Source organism: Dromiciops gliroides, chromosome X (assembly GCF_019393635.1).
Source record: "Dromiciops gliroides isolate mDroGli1 chromosome X, mDroGli1.pri, whole genome shotgun sequence".
Taxonomy (NCBI): domain Eukaryota; kingdom Metazoa; phylum Chordata; class Mammalia; order Microbiotheria; family Microbiotheriidae; genus Dromiciops; species Dromiciops gliroides.
Window position 1 is genome coordinate 38,961,108 of NC_057867.1, and position 24,101 is coordinate 38,985,208.

Here is a 24,101-nt window from a genome sequence, read left to right on the forward strand (position 1 = left end):
AAGGAGGTAGGGGAGGTGGCCTCACCTTCGAGAAGTGTCCCCTACTCCTGTGTCCCAGTTTACTGCAGCTGCCAGAATCTTGGCCACCCAGAGATCTACTGGTAGCAGATATGATGGCTGCGGCTATTAGCGAGGCTTGGTCTATGGAGCGGGCACAAGCCATCTTTTCTCTCTTTGGCTACTGCAAAGTCCCTGTTATTAAAAATCTTAAAAGCAATATCAAGGAGTTGTGAGGATGGGGTCTGGGGACCCCAGTCTAACTTCTGGAGTTCTCTCCTAATGTCAGGAGCAGATTGGCTGATAAAATGAATATCGAGGACAGTTATTCCTATATCTCTTCCTGGATCTAGGTTGGTATATTTCTTCAGAGAGTCCACGAGGTGACTCATGAAAAGAGCTGGGTTTTTGTCTGGCCCCAGTGGGATCTCCTTCACCTTCTCATAACTGACTTGTTTCTTAACCTCCCTTCTCATTCCCTCAACCAGACAGGTGACCATGTAGTTTCTACAAGCCCTGTCTTCTCTATCATGATAGTCCCATTTTGGGTCAACAGCTGGAACAGCTGTAGTTCCAGGAACCCCAGCCCAATTTCCAACCTGTGAGTATTCCTCACCCACTTGTACTGCCAGGTCCCAAATCTGTTTTTTCTCATCGGGGGTACAACAGCTGGCAAGAATAATATGCCAATCAGTCCAGGAAAAGTCAAACTGTACTGTCACAGACTTAAAGCCATCTATGAACTTTGTGGGGTTCTCTGAGTAACACCCCAATGTTTCTTTAATCTGAGATAAACTGCTCATGGAAAAAGGAACATGCATTAATGTTGTACCCTTCCCTGTGTGAAATTCCCTTAATGGAAGCAGGGTAGCCATGGAAGATGCTGGCAGGGACCTGGGTGAAGCCGGTGGGGGAGGAGATGAGGAGGGTAATGGAATAGGTGGCTTGGGTGGAGGAGCTTGGTTAATCTGTGAGGTGTACCAGTCTTCTTCCACTACCAGCTCTACGCCCACATTCAGCTTGAAGCAGTTACAGAAGAAGAGATCTTCGCCCTCTTTTCCCTTCAATATTGCAAGTAGTGGGGAAGTGCAGTGGTAGCCTGGTAGGCTTGAGTCCAGTTGGTCATGCTCTGTCCTGAAAGGGGTCAGTTAGAGTTTACTCTTTCATTGGAAAAGAGTTGAGAAACAGTTCTATTTGCTATTAAAATTGGTTTTGGGGGGGCAGGTAGGTGGCACAGTGGATAGAGTACTGGCCCTGGAGTCGGATGTACCTGAGTTCAAATCCGGCCTCAGACACTTAACACCAACTAGCTGTGTGACCGTGGGCGGGTCACTTGACCCCAATTGCCTCACTAAAAAAAAAAAAAAAATTTGGTTTTAGGGGCAACTAGATGGCCCAGTGGATAGAGCAAAGGCCCTGGATTCAGGACTACCTGAGTTCAAATGTGACCTCACACACTTAATACTTACTAGCTGTGTGACCCTAGGCAAGTCACTTAACCCCAATTGCCTCACTTAAAAAAAAAATTGTTTTGTAAGAGGTTTTAATAGGGACATCTGAGGAGTCCCTACAAGGTACCAGTTAGAGATTACTCTTTCATTGGAAAAGAGTTGAGAAACAGTTGTATTTGCTATTAAAATTTGTTTTGTAAGAGGTTTTAATAGGGACATCTGAGGAGTCACTACAGGGTACCAGTTAGAGATTACTCTTTCATTGGAAAAGAGCTGAGAAACAGTTGTATTTGCTATTAAAATTGGTTTTGGGGGGGCAGCTAGGTGGCACAGTGGATAGAGTACTGGCCCTGGAGTCAGATGTACCTGAGTTCAAATCCGGCCTCAGACACTTAACACCAACTAGCTGTGTGACCGTGGGCGGGTCACTTGACCCCAATTGCCTCACTAAAAAAAAAAAAAAAAAAAAAAATTTGGTTTTAGGGGCAACTAGATGGCCCAGTGGATAGAGCAAAGGCCCTGGATTCAGGACTACCTGAGTTCAAATATGACCTCACACACTTAATACTTACTAGCTGTGTGACCCTAGGCAAGTCACTTAACCCCAATTGCCTCACTTAAAAAAAATTGTTTTGTAAGAGGTTTTAATAGGGACATCTGAGGAGTCCCTACAAGGTACCAGTTAGAGATTACTCTTTCATTGGAAAAGAGTTGAGAAACAGTTGTATTTGCTATTAAAATTTGTTTTGTAAGAGGTTTTAATAGGGACATCTGAGGAGTCACTACAGGGTACCAGTTAGAGATTACTCTTTCATTGGAAAAGAGTTGAGAAACAGTTGTATTTGCTATTAAAATTGGTTTTGGGGGGGCAGCTAGGTGGCACAGTGGATAGAGTACTGGCCCTGTAGTCAGATGTACCTGAGTTCAAATCCGGCCTCAGACACTTAACACCAACTAGCTGTGTGACCGTGGGCGGGTCACTTGACCCCAATTGCCTCACTAAAAAAAAAAAAAAAAAAAAAAAATTGGTTTTAGGGGCAACTAGATGGCCCAGTGGATAGAGCAAAGGCCCTGGATTCAGGACTACCTGAGTTCAAATATGACCTCACACACTTAATACTTACTAGCTGTGTGACCCTAGGCAAGTCACTTAACCCCAATTGCCTCACTTAAAAAAAAAAATTGTTTTGTAAGAGGTTTTAATAGGGACATCTGAGGAGTCCCTACAAGGTACCAGTTAGAGATTACTCTTTCATTGGAAAAGAGTTGAGAAACAGTTGTATTTGCTATTAAAATTTGTTTTGTAAGAGGTTTTAATAGGGACATCTGAGGAGTCACTACAGGGTACCAGTTAGCGATTACTCTTTCATTGGAAAAGAGTTGAGAAACAGTTGTATTTGCTATTAAAATTGGTTTTGGGGGGGCAGCTAGGTGGCACAGTGGATAGAGTACTGGCCCTGGAGTCGGATGTACCTGAGTTCAAATCCGGCCTCAGACACTTAACACCAACTCGCTGTATGACCGTGGGCGGGTCACTTGACCCCAATTGCCTCACTAAAAAAAAAAAAAATAAAATAAAAAAAAAATTTGGTTTTAGGGGCAACTAGATGGCCCAGTGGATAGAGCAAAGGCCCTGGATTCAGGACTACCTGAGTTCAAATATGACCTCACACACTTAATACTTACTAGCTGTGTGACCCTAGGCAAGTCACTTAACCCCAATTGCCTCACTTAAAAAAAAAATTGTTTTGTAAGAGGTTTTAATAGGGACATCTGAGGAGTCCCTACAAGGTACCAGTTAGAGATTACTCTTTCATTGGAAAAGAGTTGAGAAACAGTTGTATTTGCTATTAAAATTTGTTTTGTAAGAGGTTTTAATAGGGACATCTGAGGAGTCCCTATAAGGTACCAGTTAGAGATTACTCTTTCATTGGAAAAGAGTTGAGAAACAGTTGTATTTGCTATTAAAATCTGTTTTGGGGGGGCAGCTAGGTGGCACAGTGGATAGAGTACTTGCCCTGGAGTCGGATGTACCTGAGTTCAAATCCGGCCTCAGACACTTAACACCAACTCGCTGTATGACCGTGGGCGGGTCACTTGACCCCAATTGCCTCACTAAAAAAAAAAAAAATAAAATAAAAAAAAAAATTTGGTTTTAGGGGCAACTAGATGGCCCAGTGGATAGAGCAAAGGCCCTGGATTCAGGACTACCTGAGTTCAAATATGACCTCACACACTTAATACTTACTAGCTGTGTGACCCTAGGCAAGTCACTTAACCCCAATTGCCTCACTTAAAAAAAAAATTGTTTTGTAAGAGGTTTTAATAGGGACATCTGAGGAGTCCCTACAAGGTACCAGTTAGAGATTACTCTTTCATTGGAAAAGAGTTGAGAAACAGTTGTATTTGCTATTAAAATTTGTTTTGTAAGAGGTTTTAATAGGGACATCTGAGGAGTCACTACAGGGTACCAGTTAGCGATTACTCTTTCATTGGAAAAGAGGTGAGAAACAGTTGTATTTGCTATTAAAATTTGTTTTGTAAGAGGTTTTAATAGGGACATCTGAGGAGTCACTACAAGGTGCCCCCAGGACAAGACATCTTCTAGACTGCCCCACAAAAACGACTCCCAGAAACCAGATAACTACACGGGACATGTGAGTTCCAAGATGAAATTGCTAATTGAATGGCACTGGGAACACATCACTGAAATTACAAAGAGGCTTAGCCATGTTTATTGTTATAATCTTGGTAGTTATTGACATCAGTTCCTTGTGTTATATCTGGGGGTTGTTGCCAAAAAATGATGAAGATAGAATTTTTCAGGGAACAAAACCAGTCTTGAGAGGACACTATTGGATTTGTGCTTACCAGTCTCTGGCTGTGGGTTGGGTTGGGTCGGGAGGGGTACCAGTCTCTGGCTGTGGGGTGGGAGGTGTACCAGTCTCTGGCTGTGGGGAGGGAGGTGTACCAGTCTCTGGCTGTGGGGAGGGAGGTGTACCAGTCTCTGGCTGTGGGGAGGGAGGTGTACCAGTCTCTGGCTGTGGGGAGGGGAGGGAGGACTACCAGTCTCTGGCTGTGGGTTGGAGGGGGAGGGCTACCAGTCTCTGGCTGTGGCGGGGGGAGGGAGGGGTACCAGTCTCCTTAGACTACCAGCTCTACGCCCACATTCAGCTTGAAGCAGTTACAGAAGAAGAGATCTTCGCCCTCTTTTCCCTTCAATATTGGAAGTAGTGGGGAAGTGCAGTGGTAGCCTGGTAGGCCTGAGTCCAGTTGGTCATGCTCTGTCCTGGAAGGGGTCAGTTAGAGATTACTCTTTCATTGGAAAAGAGTTGAGAAACAGTTCTATTTGCTATTAAAATTGGTTTTGGGGGGGCAGCTAAGTGGCACAGTGGATAGAGTACTGGCCCTGGAGTCGGATGTACCTGAGTTCAAATCCGGCCTCAGACACTTAACACCAACTAGCTGTGTGACCGTGGGCGGGTCACTTGACCCCAATTGCCTCACTAAAAAAAAAAAAAAAAAAAAAAAAAATTGGTTTTAGGGGCAACTAGATGGCCCAGTGGATAGAGCAAAGGCCCTGGATTCAGGACTACCTGAGTTCAAATATGACCTCACACACTTAATACTTACTAGCTGTGTGACCCTAGGCAAGTCACTTAACCCCAATTGCCTCACTTAAAAAAAAAATTGTTTTGTAAGAGGTTTTAATAGGGACATCTGAGGAGTCACTACAGGGTACCAGTTAGCGATTACTCTTTCATTGGAAAAGAGTTGAGGAACAGTTGTATTTGCTATTAAAATTTGTTTTGTAAGAGGTTTTAATAGGGACATCTGAGGAGTCACTATAGGGTACCAGTTAGAGATTACTCTTTCATTGGAAAAGAGTTGAGAAACAGTTGTATTTGCTATTAAAATTGGTTTTGGTGGCGCAGCTAGGTGGCACAGTGGATAGAGTACTGGCCCTGGAGTCGGATGTACCTGAGTTCAAATCCGGCCTCAGACACTTAACACCAACTAGCTGTGTGACCATGGGCGGGGTAACTTGACCCCAATTGCCTCACCAAAAAAAAAAAAAAAATTTGGTTTTAGGGGCAACTAGATGGCCCAGTGGATAGAGCAAAGGCCCTGGATTCAAGACTACCTGAGTTCAAATATGACCTCACACACTTAATACTTACTAGCTGTGTGACCCTAGGCAAGTCACTTAACCCCAATTGCCTCACTTAAAAAAAAAAATTGTTTTGTAAGAGGTTTTAATAGGGACATCTGAGGAGTCCCTACAAGGTACCAGTTAGAGATTACTCTTTCATTGGAAAAGAGTTGAGAAACAGTTGTATTTGCTATTAAAATTTGTTTTGTAAGAGGTTTTAATAGGGACATCTGAGGAGTCACTACAGGGTACCAGTTAGCGATTACTCTTTCATTGGAAAAGAGTTGAGAAACAGTTGTATTTGCTATTAAAATTTGTTTTGTAAGAGGTTTTAATAGGGACATCTGAGGAATCACTACAAGGTGCCCCCGGGACAAGACATCTTCTAGACTGCCCCACAAAAACGACTCCCAGAAACCAGATAACTACACGGGACATGTGAGTTCCAAGATGAAATTGCTAATTGAATGGCACTGGGAACACATCACTGAAATTACAAAGAGGCTTAGCCATGTTTATTGTTATAATCTTGGTAGTTATTGACATCAGTTCCTTGTGTTATATCTGGGGGTTGTTGCCAAAAAATGATGAAGATAGAATTTTTCAGGGAACAAAACCAGTCTTGAGAGGACACTATTGGATTTGTGCTTACCAGTCTCTGGCTGTGGGTTGGGTTGGGTCGGGAGGGGTACCAGTCTCTGGCTGTGGGGTGGGAGGTGTACCAGTCTCTGGCTGTGGGGAGGGAGGTGTACCAGTCTCTGGCTGTGGGGAGGGAGGTATACCAGTCTCTGGCTGTGGGGAGGGAGGTGTACCAGTCTCTGGCTGTGGGGAGGGGAGGGAGGACTACCAGTCTCTGGCTGTGGCGGGGGGAGGGAGGGGTACCAGTCTCCTTCCACTACCAGCTCTACGCCCACATTCAGCTTGAAGCAGTTACAGAAGAAGAGATCTTCGCCCTCTTTTCCCTTCAATATTGCAAGTAGTGGGGAAGTGCAGTGGTAGCCTGGTAGGCCTGAGTCCAGTTGGTCATGCTCTGTCCTGGAAGGGGTCAGTTAGAGATTACTCTTTCATTGGAAAAGAGTTGAGAAACAGTTCTATTTGCTATTAAAATTGGTTTTGGGGGGGCAGCTAGGTGGCACAGTGGATAGAGTACTGGTCCTGGAGTCGGATGTACCTGAGTTCAAATCCGGCCTCAGACACTTAACACCAACTAGCTGTGTGACCGTGGGCGGGTCACTTGACCCCAATTGCCTCACTAAAAAAAAAAAAAAAAAAAAAAAAAAAAAAAAAAAAAAAAATTTGGTTTTTTGGGCAACTAGATGGCCCAGTGGATAGAGCAAAGGCCCTGGATTCAGGACTACCTGAGTTCAAATATGACCTCACACACTTAATACTTACTAGCTGTGTGACACTAGGCAAGTCACTTAACCACAATTGCCTCACTTAAAAAAAAAAATTGTTTTGTAAGAGGTTTTAATAGGGACATCTGAGGAGTCCCTACAAGGTACCAGTTAGAGATTACTCTTTCATTGGAAAAGAGTTGAGAAACAGTTGTATTTGCTATTAAAATTTGTTTTGTAAGAGGTTTTAATAGGGACATCTGAGGAGTCACTACAGGGTACCAGTTAGCGATTACTCTTTCATTGGAAAAGAGGTGAGAAACAGTTGTATTTGCTATTAAAATTTGTTTGTAAGAGGTTTTAATAGGGACAGATGAGGAGTCACTACAAGGTGCCCCCGGGACAAGACATCTTCTAGACTGCCCCACAAAAACGACTCCCAGAAACCAGATAACTACACGGGACATGTGAGTTCCAAGATGAAATTGCTAATTGAATGGCACTGGGAACACATCACTGAAATTACAAAGAGGCTTAGCCATGTTTATTGTTATAATCTTGGTAGTTATTGACATCAGTTCCATGTGTTATATCTGGGGGTTGTTGCCAAAAAATGATGAAGATAGAATTTTTCAGGGAACAAAACCAGTCTTGAGAGGACACTATTGGATTTGTGCTTACCAGTCTCTGGCTGTGGGTTGGGTCGGGAGGGGTACCAGTCTCTGGCTGTGGGGTGGGAGGTGTACCAGTCTCTGGCTGTGGGGAGGGAGGTGTACCAGTCTCTGGCTGTGGGGAGGGAGGTGTACCAGTCTCTGGCTGTGGGGAGGGAGGTGTACCAGTCTCTGGCTGTGGGGAGGGGAGGGAGGACTACCAGTCTCTGGCTGTGGGTTGGAGGGGGAGGGCTACTAGTCTCTGGCTGTGGCGGGGGGAGGGAGGGGTACCAGTCTCCTTAGACTACCAGCTCTACGCCCACATTCAGCTTGAAGCAGTTACAGAAGAAGAGATCTTCGCCCTCTTTTCCCTTCAATATTGGAAGTAGTGGGGAAGTGCAGTGGTAGCCTGGTAGGCCTGAGTCCAGTTGGTCATGCTCTGTCCTGGAAGGGGTCAGTTAGAGATTACTCTTTCATTGGAAAAGAGTTGAGAAACAGATCTATTTGCTATTAAAATTGGTTTTGGGGGGGCAGCTAGGTGGCACAGTGGATAGAGTACTGGCCCTGGAGTCGGATGTACCTGAGTTCAAATCCGGCCTCAGACACTTAACACCAACTAGCTGTGTGACCGTGGGCGGGTCACTTGACCCCAATTTCCTCACTAAAAAAAAAAAAAAAAAAAAAAAAAAAAAAAAAAAAAAAAATTTGGTTTTAGGGGCAACTAGATGGCCCAGTGGATAGAGCAAAGGCCCTGGATTCAGGACTACCTGAGTTCAAATATGACCTCACACACTTAATACTTACTAGCTGTGTGACCCTAGGCAAGTCACTTAACCCCAATTGCCTCAGTTAAAAAAAAAATTGTTTTGTAAGAGGTTTTAATAGGGACATCTGAGGAGTCCCTACAAGGTACCAGTTAGAGATTACTCTTTCATTGGAAAAGAGTTGAGAAACAGTTGTATTTGCTATTAAAATTTGTTTTGTAAGAGGTTTTAATAGGGACATCTGAGGAGTCACTACAAGGTGCCCCCGGGACAAGACATCTTCTAGACTGCCCCACAAAACGACTCCCAGAAACCAGATAACTACACGGGACATGTGAGTTCCAAGATGAAATTGCTAATTGAATGGCACTGGGAACACATCACTGAAATTACAAAGAGGCTTAGCCATGTTTATTGTTATAATCTTGGTAGTTATTGACATCAGTTCCTTGTGTTATATCTGGGGGTTGTTGCCAAAAAATGATGAAGATAGAATTTTTCAGGGAACAAAACCAGTCTTGAGAGGACACTATTGGATTTGTGCTTACCAGTCTCTGGCTGTGGGTTGGGTCGGGAGGGGTACCAGTCTCTGACTGTGGGGTGGGAGGTGTACCAGTCTCTGGCTGTGGGGTGGGAGGTGTACCAGTCTCTGGCTGTGGGGTGGGAGGTGTACCAGTCTCTGGCTGTGGGGAGGGAGGTGTACCAGTCTCTGGCTGTGGGGAGGGGAGGGAGGACTACCAGTCTCTGGCTGTGGGTTGGAGGGGGAGGGCTACCAGTCTCTGGCTGTGGCGGGGGGAGGGAGGGGTACCAGTCTCCTTCCACTACCAGCTCTACGCCCACATTCAGCTTGAAGCAGTTACAGAAGAAGAGATCTTCGCCCTCTTTTCCCTTCAATATTGCAAGTAGTGGGGACGTGCAGTGGTAGCCTGGTAGGCCTGAGTCCAGTTGGTCATGCTCTGTCCTGGAAGGGGTCAGTTTAGATTACTCTTTCATTGGAAAAGAGTTGAGAAACAGTTCTATTTGCTATTAAAATTGGTTTTGGGGGGGCAGCTTGGTGGCACAGTGGATAGAGTACTGGCCCTGGAGTCGGATATACCTGAGTTCAAATCCGGCCTCAGACACTTAACACCAACTCGCTGTGTGACCGTGGGCGGGTCACTTGACCCCAATTGCCTCACTAAAAAAAAAAAAAAAAAAAAAAAATTTGGTTTTAGGGGCAACTAAATGGCCCAGTGGATAGAGCAAAGGCCCTGGATTCAGGACTACCTGAGTTCAAATATGACCTCACACTTAACACTTACTAGCTGTGTGACCCTAGGCAAGTCACTTAACCCCAATTGCCTCACTTAAAAAAAAAAAATTGTTTTGTAAGAGGTTTTAATAGGGACATCTGAGGAGTCCCTACAAGGTACCAGTTAGAGATTACTCTTTCATTGGAAAAGAGTTGAGAAACAGTTGTATTTGCTATTAAAATTTGTTTTGTAAGAGGTTTTAATAGGGACATCTGAGGAGTCACTACAGGGTACCAGTTAGCGATTACTCTTTCATTGGAAAAGAGGTGAGAAACAGTTGTATTTGCTATTAAAATTTGTTTTGTAAGAGGTTTTAATAGGGACATCTGAGGAGTTACTACAAGGTGCCCCGGGACAAGACATCTTCTAGACTGCCCCACAAAAACGACTCCCAGAAACCAGATAACTACACGGGACATGTGAGTTCCAAGATGAAATTGCTAATTGAATGGCACTGGGAACACATCACTGAAATTACAAAGAGGTTTAGCCATGTTTATTGTTATAATCTTGGTAGTTATTGACATCAATTCCTTGTGTTATATCTGGGGGTTGCTGCCAAAAAATGATGAAGATAGAATTTTTCAGGGAACAAAACCAGTCTTGAGAGGACACTATTGGATTTGTGCTTACCAGTCTCTGGCTGTGGGTTGGGTCGGGAGGGATACCAGTCTCTGGCTGTGGGTTGGGGAGGGAGGTGTACCAGTCTCTGGCTGTGGGGAGGGAGGTGTACCAGTCTCTGGCTGTGGGGAGGGAGGTGTACCAGTCTCTGGCTGTGGGGAGGGGAGGGAGGACTACCAGTCTCTGGCTGTGGGTTGGAGGGGGAGGGCTACCAGTCTCGGGCTGGGGGGGGGGGAGGGAGGGGTACCAGTCTCCTTCCACTACCAGCTCTACGCCCACATTCAGCTTGAAGCAGTTACAGAAGAAGAGATCTTCGCCCTCTTTTCCCTTCAATATTGCAAGTAGTGGGGAAGTGCAGTGGTAGCCTGGTAGGCCTGAGTCCAGTTGGTCATGCTCTGTCCTGGAAGGGGTCAGTTAGAGATTACTCTTTCATTGGAAAAGAGTTGAGAAACAGTTCTATTTGCTATTAAAATTGGTTTTGGGGGGGCAGGTAGGTGGCACAGTGGATAGAGTACTGGCCCTGGAGTCGGATGTACCTGAGTTCAAATCCGGCCTCAGACACTTAACACCAACTAGCTGTGTGACCGTGGGCGGGTCACTTGACCCCAATTGCCTCACTAAAAAAAAAAAAAAAAAAAAAAAAAAAAAATTTGGTTTTAGGGGCAACTAGATGGCCCAGTGGATAGAGCAAAGGCCCTGGATTCAGGACTACCTGAGTTCAAATATGACCTCACACACTTAATACTTACTAGCTGTGTGACCCTAGGCAAGTCACTTAACCCCAATTGCCTCACTTAAAAAAAAAATTGTTTTGTAAGAGGTTTTAATAGGGACATCTGAGGAGTCACTACAGGGTACCAGTTAGCGATTACTCTTTCATTGGAAAAGAGTTGAGGAACAGTTGTATTTGCTATTAAAATTTGTTTTGTAAGAGGTTTTAATAGGGACATCTGAGGAGTCACTACAAGGTGCCCCCGGGACAAGACATCTTCTAGACTGCCCCACAAAAACGACTCCCAGAAACCAGATAACTACACGGGACATGTGAGTTCCAAGATGAAATTGCTAATTGAATGGCACTGGGAACACATCACTGAAATTACAAAGAGGCTTAGCCATGTTTATTGTTATAATCTTGGTAGTAATTGACATCAATTCCTTGTGTTATATCTGGGGGTTGCTGCCAAAAAATGATGAAGATAGAATTTTTCAGGGAACAAAACCAGTCTTGAGAGGACACTATTGGATTTGTGCTTACCAGTCTCTGGCTGTGGGTTGGGTCGTGAGGGGTACCAGTCTCTGGCTGTGGGGTGGGGAGGGAGGTGTACCAGTCTCTGGCTGTGGGGAGGGAGGTGTACCAGTCTCTGGCTGTGGGGAGGGAGGTGTACCAGTCTCTGGCTGTGGGGAGGGAGGTGTACCAGTCTCTGGCTGTGGGGAGGGAGGTGTACCAGTCTCTGGCTGTGGGGAGGGGAGGGAGGACTACCAGTCTCTGGCTGTGGGTTGGAGGGGGAGGGCTACCAGTCTCTGGCTGTGGCGGGGGGAGGGAGGGGTACCAGTCTCCTTCCACTACCAGCTCTACGCCCACATTCAGCTTGAAGCAGTTACAGAAGAAGAGATCTTCGCCCTCTTTTCCCTTCAATATTGCAAGTAGTGGGGACGTGCAGTGGTAGCCTGGTAGGCCTGAGTCCAGTTGGTCATGCTCTGTCCTGGAAGGGGTCAGTTAGAGATTACTCTTTCATTGGAAAAGAGTTGAGAAACAGTTCTATTTGCTATTAAAATTGGTTTGGGGGGGGCAGCTAGGTGGCACAGTGGATAGAGTACTGGCCCTGGAGTCGGATGTACCTGAGTTCAAATCCGGCCTCAGACACTTAACACCAACTAGCTGTGTGACCGTGGGCGGGTCACTTGACCCCAATTGCCTCACTAAAAAAAAAAAAAAAAAAAAAAAAAAAAATTTGGTTTTAGGGGCAACTAGATGGCCCAGTGGATAGAGCAAAGGCCCTGGATTCAGGACTACCTGAGTTCAAATATGACCTCACACACTTAATACTTACTAGCTGTGTGACCCTAGGCAAGTCACTTAACCCCAATTGCCTCACTTAAAAAAAAAAATTGTTTTGTAAGAGGTTTTAATAGGGACATCTGAGGAGTCACTACAGGGTACCAGTTAGCGATTACTCTTTCATTGGAAAAGAGTTGAGGAACAGTTGTATTTGCTATTAAAATTTGTTTTGTAAGAGGTTTTAATAGGGACATCTGAGGAGTCACTACAAGGTGCCCCCGGGACAAGACATCTTCTAGACTGCCCCACAAAAACGACTCCCAGAAACCAGATAACTACACGGGACATGTGAGTTCCAAGATGAAATTGCTAATTGAATGGCACTGGGAACACATCACTGAAATTACAAAGAGGCTTAGCCATGTTTATTGTTATAATCTTGGTAGTAATTGACATCAATTCCTTGTGTTATATCTGGGGGTTGCTGCCAAAAAATGATGAAGATAGAATTTTTCAGGGAACAAAACCAGTCTTGAGAGGACACTATTGGATTTGTGCTTACCAGTCTCTGGCTGTGGGTTGGGTCGTGAGGGGTACCAGTCTCTGGCTGTGGGGTGGGGAGGGAGGTGTACCAGTCTCTGGCTGTGGGGAGGGAGGTGTACCAGTCTCTGGCTGTGGGGAGGGAGGTGTACCAGTCTCTGGCTGTGGGGAGGGAGGTGTACCAGTCTCTGGCTGTGGGGAGGGAGGTGTACCAGTCTCTGGCTGTGGGGAGGGGAGGGAGGACTACCAGTCTCTGGCTGTGGGTTGGAGGGGGAGGGCTACCAGTCTCTGGCTGTGGCGGGGGGAGGGAGGGGTACCAGTCTCCTTCCACTACCAGCTCTACGCCCACATTCAGCTTGAAGCAGTTACAGAAGAAGAGATCTTCGCCCTCTTTTCCCTTCAATATTGCAAGTAGTGGGGACGTGCAGTGGTAGCCTGGTAGGCCTGAGTCCAGTTGGTCATGCTCTGTCCTGGAAGGGGTCAGTTAGAGATTACTCTTTCATTGGAAAAGAGTTGAGAAACAGTTCTATTTGCTATTAAAATTGGTTTGGGGGGGGCAGCTAGGTGGCACAGTGGATAGAGTACTGGTCCTGGAGTCGGATGTACCTGAGTTCAAATCCGGCCTCAGACACTTAACACCAACTCCCTGTGTGACCGTGGGCGGGTCACTTGACCCCAATTGCCTCACAAAAAAAAAAAAAAAAAAAAAAAAAAAAAAAAATTTGGTTTTAGGGGCAACTAGATGGCCCAGTGGATAGAGCAAAGGCCCTGGATTCAGGACTACCTGAGTTCAAATATGACCTCACACTTAACACTTACTAGCTGTGTGACCCTAGGCATGTCACTTAACCCCAATTGCCTCACTTAAAAAAAAAAAATTGTTTTGTAAGAGGTTTTAATAGGGACATCTGAGGAGTCCCTACAAGGTACCAGTTAGAGATTACTCTTTCATTGGAAAAGAGTTGAGAAACAGTTGTATTTGCTATTAAAATTTGTTTTGTAAGAGGTTTTAATAGGGACATCTGAGGAGTCACTACAGGGTACCAGTTAGCGATTACTCTTTCATTGGAAAAGAGTTGAGAAACAGTTGTATTTGCTATTAAAATTTGTTTTGTAAGAGGTTTTAATAGGGACATCTGAGGAGTCACTACAAGGTGCCCCCGGGACAAGACATCTTCTAGACTGCCCCACAAAAACGACTCCCAGAAACCAGATAACTACACGGGACATGTGAGTTCCAAGATGAAATTGCTAATTGAATGGCACTGGGAACACATCACTGAAATTACAAAGAGGCTTAGCCATGTTTATTGTTATAATCTTGGTAGTTATTGACATCAGTTCCTTGTGTTATATCTGGGGGTTGTTGCCAAAAAATGATGAAGATAGAATTTTTCAGGGAACAAAACCAGTCTTGAGAGGACACTATTGGATTTGTGCTTACCAGTCTCTGGCTGTGGGTTGGGTTGGGTCGGGAGGGGTACCAGTCTCTGGCTGTGGGGTGGGAGGTGTACCAGTCTCTGGCTGTGGGGAGGGAGGTGTACCAGTCTCTGGCTGTGGGGAGGGAGGTGTACCAGTCTCTGGCTGTGGGGAGGGAGGTGTACCAGTCTCTGGCTGTGGGGAGGGGAGGGAGGACTACCAGTCTCTGGCTGTGGGTTGGAGGGGGAGGGCTACCAGTCTCTGGCTGTGGCGGGGGGAGGGAGGGGTACCAGTCTCCTTCCACTACCAGCTCTACGCCCACATTCAGCTTGAAGCAGTTACAGAAGAAGAGATCTTCGCCCTCTTTTCCCTTCAATATTGCAAGTAGTGGGGAAGTGCAGTGGTAGCCTGGTAGGCCTGAGTCCAGTTGGTCATGCTCTGTCCTGGAAGGGGTCAGTTAGAGATTACTCTTTCATTGGAAAAGAGTTGAGAAACAGTTCTATTTGCTATTAAAATTGGTTTTGGGGGGGCAGCTAGGTGGCACAGTGGATAGAGTACTGGCCCTGGAGTCGGATGTACCTGAGTTCAAATCCGGCCTCAGACACTTAACACCAACTAGCTGTGTGACCGTGGGCGGGTCACTTGACCCCAATTGCCTCACTAAAAAAAAAAAAAAAAAAAAAAAAAAAATTTGGTTTTAGGGGCAACTAGATGGCCCAGTGGATAGAGCAAAGGCCCTGGATTCAGGACTACCTGAGTTCAAATATGACCTCACACACTTAATACTTACTAGCTGTGTGACCCTAGGCAAGTCACTTAACCCCAATTGCCTCACTTAAAAAAAAAATTGTTTTGTAAGAGGTTTTAATAGGGACATCTGAGGAGTCACTACAGGGTACCAGTTAGCGATTACTCTTTCATTGGAAAAGAGTTGAGGAACAGTTGTATTTGCTATTAAAATTTGTTTTGTAAGAGGTTTTAATAGGGACATCTGAGGAGTCACTACAAGGTGCCCCCGGGACAAGACATCTTCTAGACTGCCCCACAAAAACGACTCCCAGAAACCAGATAACTACACGGGACATGTGAGTTCCAAGATGAAATTGCTAATTGAATGGCACTGGGAACACATCACTGAAATTACAAAGAGGTTTAGCCATGTTTATTGTTATAATCTTGGTAGTAATTGACATCAATTCCTTGTGTTATATCTGGGGGTTGCTGCCAAAAAATGATGAAGATAGAATTTTTCAGGGAACAAAACCAGTCTTGAGAGGACACTATTGGATTTGTGCTTACCAGTCTCTGGCTGTGGGTTGGGTCGTGAGGGGTACCAGTCTCTGGCTGTGGGGTGGGGAGGGAGGTGTACCAGTCTCTGGCTGTGGGGAGGGAGGTGTACCAGTCTCTGGCTGTGGGGAGGGAGGTGTACCAGTCTCTGGCTGTGGGGAGGGAGGTGTACCAGTCTCTGGCTGTGGGGAGGGAGGTGTACCAGTCTCTGGCTGTGGGGAGGGAGGTGTACCAGTCTCTGGCTGTGGGGAGGGGAGGGAGGACTACCAGTCTCGGGCGGTGGGTTGGAGGGGGAGGGCTACCAGTCTCTGGCTGTGGCGGGGGGAGGGAGGGGTACCAGTCTCCTTCCACTACCAGCTCTACGCCCACATTCAGCTTGAAGCAGTTACAGAAGAAGAGATCTTCGCCCTCTTTTCCCTTCAATATTGCAAGTAGTGGGGACGTGCAGTGGTAGCCTGGTAGGCCTGAGTCCAGTTGGTCATGCTCTGTCCTGGAAGGGGTCAGTTAGAGATTACTCTTTCATTGGAAAAGAGTTGAGAAACAGTTCTATTTGCTATTAAAATTGGTTTGGGGGGGGCAGCTAGGTGGCACAGTGGATAGAGTACTGGTCCTGGAGTCGGATGTACCTGAGTTCAAATCCGGCCTCAGACACTTAACACCAACTCCCTGTGTGACCGTGGGCGGGTCACTTGACCCCAATTGCCTCACTAAAAAAAAAAAAAAAAAAAAAAAAAAAAAAATTTGGTTTTAGGGGCAACTAGATGGCCCAGTGGATAGAGCAAAGGCCCTGGATTCAGGACTACCTGAGTTCAAATATGACCTCACACTTAACACTTACTAGCTGTGTGACCCTAGGCATGTCACTTAACCCCAATTGCCTCACTTAAAAAAAAAAATTGTTTTGTAAGAGGTTTTAATAGGGACATCTGAGGAGTCCCTACAAGGTACCAGTTAGAGATTACTCTTTCATTGGAAAAGAGTTGAGAAACAGTTGTATTTGCTATTAAAATTTGTTTTGTAAGAGGTTTTAATAGGGACATCTGAGGAGTCACTACAGGGTACCAGTTAGCGATTACTCTTTCATTGGAAAAGAGTTGAGAAACAGTTGTATTTGCTATTAAAATTTGTTTTGTAAGAGGTTTTAATAGGGACATCTGAGGAGTCACTACAAGGTGCCCCCGGGACAAGACATCTTCTAGACTGCCCCACAAAAACGACTCCCAGAAACCAGATAACTACACGGGACATGTGAGTTCCAAGATGAAATTGCTAATTGAATGGCACTGGGAACACATCACTGAAATTACAAAGAGGCTTAGCCATGTTTATTGTTATAATCTTGGTAGTTATTGACATCAGTTCCTTGTGTTATATCTGGGGGTTGTTGCCAAAAAATGATGAAGATAGAATTTTTCAGGGAACAAAACCAGTCTTGAGAGGACACTATTGGATTTGTGCTTACCAGTCTCTGGCTGTGGGTTGGGTTGGGTCGGGAGGGGTACCAGTCTCTGGCTGTGGGGTGGGAGGTGTACCAGTCTCTGGCTGTGGGGTGGGAGGTGTACCAGTCTCTGGCTGTGGGGAGGGAGGTGTACCAGTCTCTGGCTGTGGGGAGGGAGGTGTACCAGTCTCTGGCTGTGGGGAGGGGAGGGAGGACTACCAGTCTCTGGCTGTGGGTTGGAGGGGGAGGGCTACCAGTCTCTGGCTGTGGCGGGGGGAGGGAGGGGTACCAGTCTCCTTCCACTACCAGCTCTACGCCCACATTCAGCTTGAAGCAGTTACAGAAGAAGAGATCTTCGCCCTCTTTTCCCTTCAATATTGCAAGTAGTGGGGAAGTGCAGTGGTAGCCTGGTAGGCCTGAGTCCAGTTGGTCATGCTCTGTCCTGGAAGGGGTCAGTTAGAGATTACTCTTTCATTGGAAAAGAGTTGAGAAACAGTTCTATTTGCTATTAAAATTGGTTTTGGGGGGGCAGGTAGGTGGCACAGTGGATAGAGTACTGGCCCTGGAGTCGGATGTACCTGAGTTCAAATCCGGCCTCAGACACTTAACACCAACTAGCTGTGTGACCGTGGGCGGGTCACTTGACCCCAATTGCCTCACTAAAAAAAAAAAAAAAAAAAAAAAAAAATTTGGTTTTAGGGGCAACTAGATGGCCCAGTGGATAGAGCAAAGGCCCTGGATTCAGGACTACCTGAGTTCAAATATGACCTCACACACTTAATACTTACTAGCTGTGTGACCCTAGGCAAGTCACTTAACCCCAATTGCCTCACTTAAAAAAAAAATTGTTTTGTAAGAGGTTTTAATAGGGACATCTGAGGAGTCCCTACAAGGTACCAGTTAGAGATTACTCTTTCATTGGAAAAGAGTTGAGAAACAGTTGTATTTGCTATTAAAATTTGTTTTGTAAGAGGTTTTAATAGGGACATCTGAGGAGTCACTACAGGGTACCAGTTAGCGATTACTCTTTCATTGGAAAAGAGTTGAGAAACAGTTGTATTTGCTATTAAAATTTGTTTTGTAAGAGGTTTTAATAGGGACATCTGAGGAGTCACTACAAGGTGCCCCCGGGACAAGACATCTTCTAGACTGCCCCACAAAAACGACTCCCAGAAACCAGATAACTACCCGGGACATGTGAGTTCCAAGATGAAATTGCTAATTGAATGGCACTGGGAACACATCACTGAAATTACAAAGAGGCTTAGCCATGTTTATTGTTATAATCTTGGTAGTTATTGACATCAGTTCCTTGTGTTATATCTGGGGGTTCTTGCCAAAAAATGATGAAGATAGAATTTTTCAAGGAACAAAACCAGTCTTGAGAGGACACTATTGGATTTGTGCTTACCAGTCTCTGGCTGTGGGTTGGGTTGGGTCGGGAGGGGTACCAGTCTCTGGCTGTGGGGTGGGAGGTGTACCAGTCTCTGGCTGTGGGGAGGGAGGTGTACCAGTCTCTGGCTGTGGGGAGGGAGGTGTACCAGTCTCTGGCTGTGGGGAGGGAGGTGTACCAGTCTCTGGCTGTGGGGAGGGGAGGGAGGACTACCAGTCTCTGGCTGTGGGTTGGAGGGGGAGGGCTACCAGTCTCTGGCTGTGGCGGGGGGAGGGAGGGGTACCAGTCTCCTTCCACTACCAGCTCTACGCCCACATTCAGCTTGAAGCAGTTACAGAAGAAGAGATCTTCGCCCTCTTTTCCCTTCAATATTGCAAGTAGTGGGGAAGTGCAGTGGTAGCCTGGTAGGCCTGAGTCCAGTTGGTCATGCTCTGTCCTGGAAGGGGTCAGTTAGAGATTACTCTTTCATTGGAAAAGAGTTGAGAAACAGTTCTATTTGCTATTAAAATTGGTTTTGGGGGGGGCAGCTAGGTGGCACAGTGGATAGAGTACTGGTCCTGGAGTCGGATGTACCTGAGTTCAAATCCGGCCTCAGACACTTAACACCAACTAGCTGTGTGACTGTGGGCGGGTCACTTGACCCCAATTGCCTCACTAAAAAAAAAAAAAAAAAAAAAAAAAAAAATTTGGTTTTAGGGGCAACTAGATGGCCCAGTGGATAGAGCAAAGGCCCTGGATTCAGGACTACTTGAGTTCAAATATGACCTCACACACTTAATACTTACTAGCTGTGTGACCCTAGGCAAGTCACTTAACCCCAATTGCCTCACTTAAAAAAAAAAATTGTTTTGTAAGAGGTTTTAATAGGGACATCTGAGGAGTCCCTACAAGGTACCAGTTAGAGATTACTCTTTCATTGGAAAAGAGTTGAGAAACAGTTGTATTTGCTATTAAAATTTGTTTTGTAAGAGGTTTTAATAGGGACATCTGAGGAGTCACTACAGGGTACCAGTTAGCGATTACTCTTTCATTGGAAAAGAGTTGAGGAACAGTTGTATTTGCTATTAAAATTTGTTTTGTAAGAGGTTTTAATAGGGACATCTGAGGAGTCACTACAAGGTGCCCCCGGGACAAGACATCTTCTAGACTGCCCCACAAAAACGACTCCCAGAAACCAGATAACTACACGGGACATGTGAGTTCCAAGATGAAATTGCTAATTGAATGGCACTGGGAACACATCACTGAAATTACAAAGAGGCTTAGCCATGTTTATTGTTATAATCTTGGTAGTTATTGAAATCAGTTCCTTGTGTTATATCTGGGGGTTGTTGCCAAAAAATGATGAAGATAGAATTTTTCAAGGAACAAAACCAGTCTTGAGAGGACACTATTGGATTTGTGCTTACCAGTCTCTGGCTGTGGGTTGGGTCGGGAGGGCTACCAGTCTCTGGCTGTGGGGTGGGGAGGGAGGTGTACCAGTCTCTGGCTGTGGGGAGGGAGGTGTACCAGTCTCTGGCTGTGGGGAGGGAGGTGTACCAGTCTCTGGCTGTGGGGAGGGGAGGGAGGACTACCAGTCTCTGGCTGTGGGTTGGAGGGGGAGGGCTACCAGTCTCTGGCTGTGGCGGGGGGAGGGAAGGGTACCAGTCTCCTTCCACTACCAGCTCTACGCCCACATTCAGCTTGAAGCAGTTACAGAAGAAGAGATCTTCGCCCTCTTTTCCCTTCAATATTGCAAGTAGTGGGGAAGTGCAGTGGTAGCCTGGTAGGCCTGAGTCCAGTTGGTCATGCTCTGTCCTGGAAGGGTCAGTTAGAGATTACTCTTTTATTGGAAAAGAGTTGAGAAACAGTTCTATTTGCTATTAAAATTGGTTTTGGGGGGGCAGCTAGGTGGCACAGTGGATAGAGTACTGGAGTCGGATATACCTGAGTTCAAATCCGGCCTCAGACACTTAACACCAACTAGCTGTGTGACTGTGGGCGGGTCACTTGACCCCAATTGCCTCACTAAAAAAAAAAAAAAAAAAAAAAAAAATTTGGTTTTAGGGGCAACTAGATGGCCCAGTGGATAGAGCAAAGGCCCTGGATTCAGGACTACCTGAGTTCAAATATGACCTCACACACTTAATACTTACTAGCTGTGTGACCCTAGGCAAGTCACTTAACCCCAATTGCCTCACTTAAAAAAAAATTGTTTTGTAAGAGGTTTTAATAGGGACATCTGAGGAGTCCCTACAAGGTACCAGTTAGAGATTACTCTTTCATTGGAAAAGAGTTGAGAAACAGTTGTATTTGCTATTAAAATTTGTTTTGTAAGAGGTTTTAATAGGGACATCTGAGGAGTCACTACAGGGTACCAGTTAGAGATTACTCTTTCATTGGAAAAGAGTTGAGAAACAGTTGTATTTGCTATTAAAATTTGTTTTGTAAGAGGTTTTAATAGGGACATCTGAGGAGTTACTACAAGGTGCCCCGGGACAAGACATCTTCTAGACTGCCCCACAAAAACGACTCCCAGAAACCAGATAACTACACGGGACATGTGAGTTACAAGATGAAATTGCTATTTGAATGGACACTGGGAACACATCACTGAAATTACAAAGAGGCTTAGCCATGTTTATTGTTATAATCTTGGTAGTTATTGACATCAGTTCCTTGTGTTATATCTGGGGGTTCTTGCCAAAAAATGATGAAGATAGAATTTTTCAAGGAACAAAACCAGTCTTGAGAGGACACTATTGGATTTGTGCTTACCAGTCTCTGGCTGTGGGGTGGGGAGGGAGGTGTACCAGTCTCTGGCTGTGGGGAGGGGAGGGAGGACTACCAGTCTCTGGCTGTGGCGTGGGGAGGGAGGGGTACCATTCTCCTTCCACTACCAGCTCTACGCCCACATTCAGCTTGAAACAGTTACAGAAGAGGAGATCTTCGCCCTCTTTTCCCTTAAATATTAGAAGTAGTGGGCAAGTGCAGTGGTAGCCTGGTAGGCCTGAGTCCAGTTGGTGATGCTCTTTCCTGGAAGGGGTCAGTTAGAGATTACTCTTTCATTGGAAAAGAGTTGAGAAACAGTTGTATTTGCTATTAAAATTTTTTTAGGTGTATTCTGAGATACCACCTGACACCTATCAGATCGGCTAATATGACAAAAAAAAGAAAATAATAAATGTTGGAGAAGCTGTGGGAAAATTGGAACACTAATGCATTGTTGGTGGAGCTGTGAACTGTTCCATCCATTCTGGAGAGCAATTTGGACTTATGCCCAAAGGGCTATAAAGCTGTGCATACCCCTTGACCCAGCAATACCACTTTTGGGTCTTTTTCCCAAAGAGATCATAAAAAAGGGAAAAAGACCCACAAGTATAAAAATATTTATAGCTTCTCTTTTTGTGGTGGCAAGGAATTCGAAATTGAAGGGATGCCCATCAATTGGGGAATGGCTGAACAATTTCTGGTATATGACTGTAATGGAATCCTATAGTGCTGTAAGAAATGATGAGCAGGAGGAGTTCAGAGAAACCTGGAAGGACTTGCATGAATTGATGATGAGTTAGATGAGCAGAACCAGAAGAACATTATACACAGTATCATCAATATCATCACCTCCTCCTTCACCATGTCTTCTGCCTTCACCTCCTTTTCCTTCTCTTTCTCCTCCTCCCACTTACCTCATCCACTGCCACCTCCTTTCTCCTCTTCTTCTTCTTTCTCTCTTCTTCTCCTTTTCCTTCTTCTTTCTTCCCCACCCACCTCTTCCACCGCCGCCTCCTTTCTCTCTTTCAGGAGGTGATTGGTGGATCCTTTCGATTTCTATTTTAGCTTCTGCTTCTAGAATATCAGGGAAATTTTTCCTCACAAACTCTTGGAGGATGCTGTCTAAGCTCATGTTTTGGTCATGGTTTTCAGGTAGTCCAATGATTTTCAGATGATCTCTCCTGGATTTATTTTCCAGGTCAGCTGTTTTTCCAAGGAGATATTTCACATCGCCCTCTATTTTTTCATTCAGTTCCATTTTCTTTATTGTATCTTGTTTTCTCATAAAGTCACTAGCTTCCATTTGTTCAGTCCTAATTCTTAGGCAATTATTTTCATCAGACAGTTTTTTAAATCTCCTTTTCCATTTGGCTTTTCAAGCTGTTGACTTTTTTCTCATGACTCTGCTGCATCGCTCTCATTTCTCTTTCCATTCTTTCCTCCCTCTCTCTACATCTTCCTTCTGTCTCTCCTCCTTTCTCTTCCAAGTCCTTTTTGAGAGCTTCCATGGCCTGAGACCAGTTCATATTTTTCTTGGAAGCTTTGGATATAGGGGCCCTGTGGTTGATTTCCTCATCTGAGGCTGCACCTTGATCTTCCTTGTTGCTGAAAAAGCTTTCTATAGTTCTGAACTGTCTTTGCTTGCTTATCTTTTAATTCATTTTAAACTCTCCACTGGGGGTTGGGTGCTGCTTCTTTGCTCCACTCCTGTTCCCAGCTTCAGAGGGTCCCAGGTGTTTTGGTTTGAGGGAGGGCAGGTTTTGCTCTCAACTGGCCTGTTCTCTGGTCCGGAGATAACCTCAATCCTACTTACTAATCAACCAACCAGCAAACCTTTCTGTGGTGTGGTTCTTAGCTCCGATGAGCCTGTGCACCTGAACCTCCTGCCACTCAGGATTTCTTCCTGGTTCCCTGCTGGGGTTATGTCTTACAAAAAAATTAAGAACCAAACAATTTTTACAGAATATTCCCCTAAATTTAAGCCTAAATTTCTGAAATTTTATACAGTTTTCATAACAAATTGAATTCTTGAAGTATACCAATTCTTATTTCAAAAAATTTAAAAAAAATTTTAAAGTTCATTTTCAAAAGTTCAATTTATAACAATACCAATTATAAATTTATACCAATACAAATCTATTATCCTTCCTTATAAGGCAGTGATTCCTGGAGGGAAACCCTTTTACTAAACCATAACAACCAAAACTAACATCATACTCTCTAAGGCAGAAGCAGAATAGGGTACTGCCTCATAAGGACAAGTAAGTCTCAAATGATAAATTCATCTTCTGGGAGACAGAGGAATAGTCTACATTGATAAACTCTCTCAATAGTATTTACTTTTCTGACTGACTCTTCTAGTAAAAAAATAGAGGAAGTTTTCTATATTTGAAACTCAGCTATTACTGTGGGAACATTGCATTATCAAATTCTTAAACTTAAGCATTGTAGTCTTGAGACATCATGAGGATGACAAGGAGAATAACTTTTCGAGAATGAAATACATAATCTCATTTTGCTAGTAACACAAAGAAAGCAGGTCACATTACACCCAGTATTAGGAGGAGAAGCAGCTATAGCAGCTACCATAGAAGGCATTCCATAACACAAAGCAAAGTTCATATCTTTGTCATCTAAATACTTGTGCCATAAATTTAAACTGAAATATAAGAAACTCCAAGATTCATCACAGAATCAAATCTACCCAAAACATACAGAAATTTAGAAAACTGTACGAAGTACCTTCTATTCAAATCAACTAAAGCAGAAAGAAATATGGGGCAAATGGGCCAAAGTAAGACAAATTCAATCCTACTATTGGGAGTATTGAATCTTTAAAACTTACAGGTACAACTGACCATCTCTGAACACTATATTGATGAAATTTTCTGGTAAATCCAACATCCTTATGGGCCTGTCTCATTAGCCAGATATAACTTATACCCCATAGTATTATGTAATCTGATAATATGATTATTCTTAATCCGCTTATGTGTTATTTTAAAA

The 24,101-nt window shown here is 44.7% G+C and overlaps 2 long non-coding RNA genes across 4 annotated transcripts; both read left to right on the top strand.

Moving 5' to 3' along the window:
- The first annotated feature begins 3,636 nt into the window (after positions 1-3,636).
- Positions 3,637-7,711, top strand: LOC122733472. The gene is made up of 3 exons (XR_006353874.1): positions 3,637-3,995; positions 5,702-5,929; positions 7,069-7,711. It is a non-coding gene; the product is annotated as an uncharacterized LOC122733472 (long non-coding RNA).
- Positions 7,712-8,429: 718 nt separating this feature from the next.
- Positions 8,430-21,488, top strand: LOC122733471. Of its 3 annotated transcripts, none has more exons than XR_006353872.1 (7): positions 8,430-8,577; positions 9,727-9,954; positions 13,700-13,927; positions 16,424-16,651; positions 17,811-18,038; positions 19,202-19,429; positions 20,550-21,488. It is a non-coding gene; the product is annotated as an uncharacterized LOC122733471 (long non-coding RNA). The 3 variants fall into 3 exon arrangements; XR_006353873.1 differs by having other exon boundaries at positions 9,841-9,954; XR_006353871.1 differs by lacking the exon at positions 8,430-8,577 and having other exon boundaries at positions 9,597-9,954.
- Positions 21,489-24,101: the final 2,613 nt, after the last annotated feature.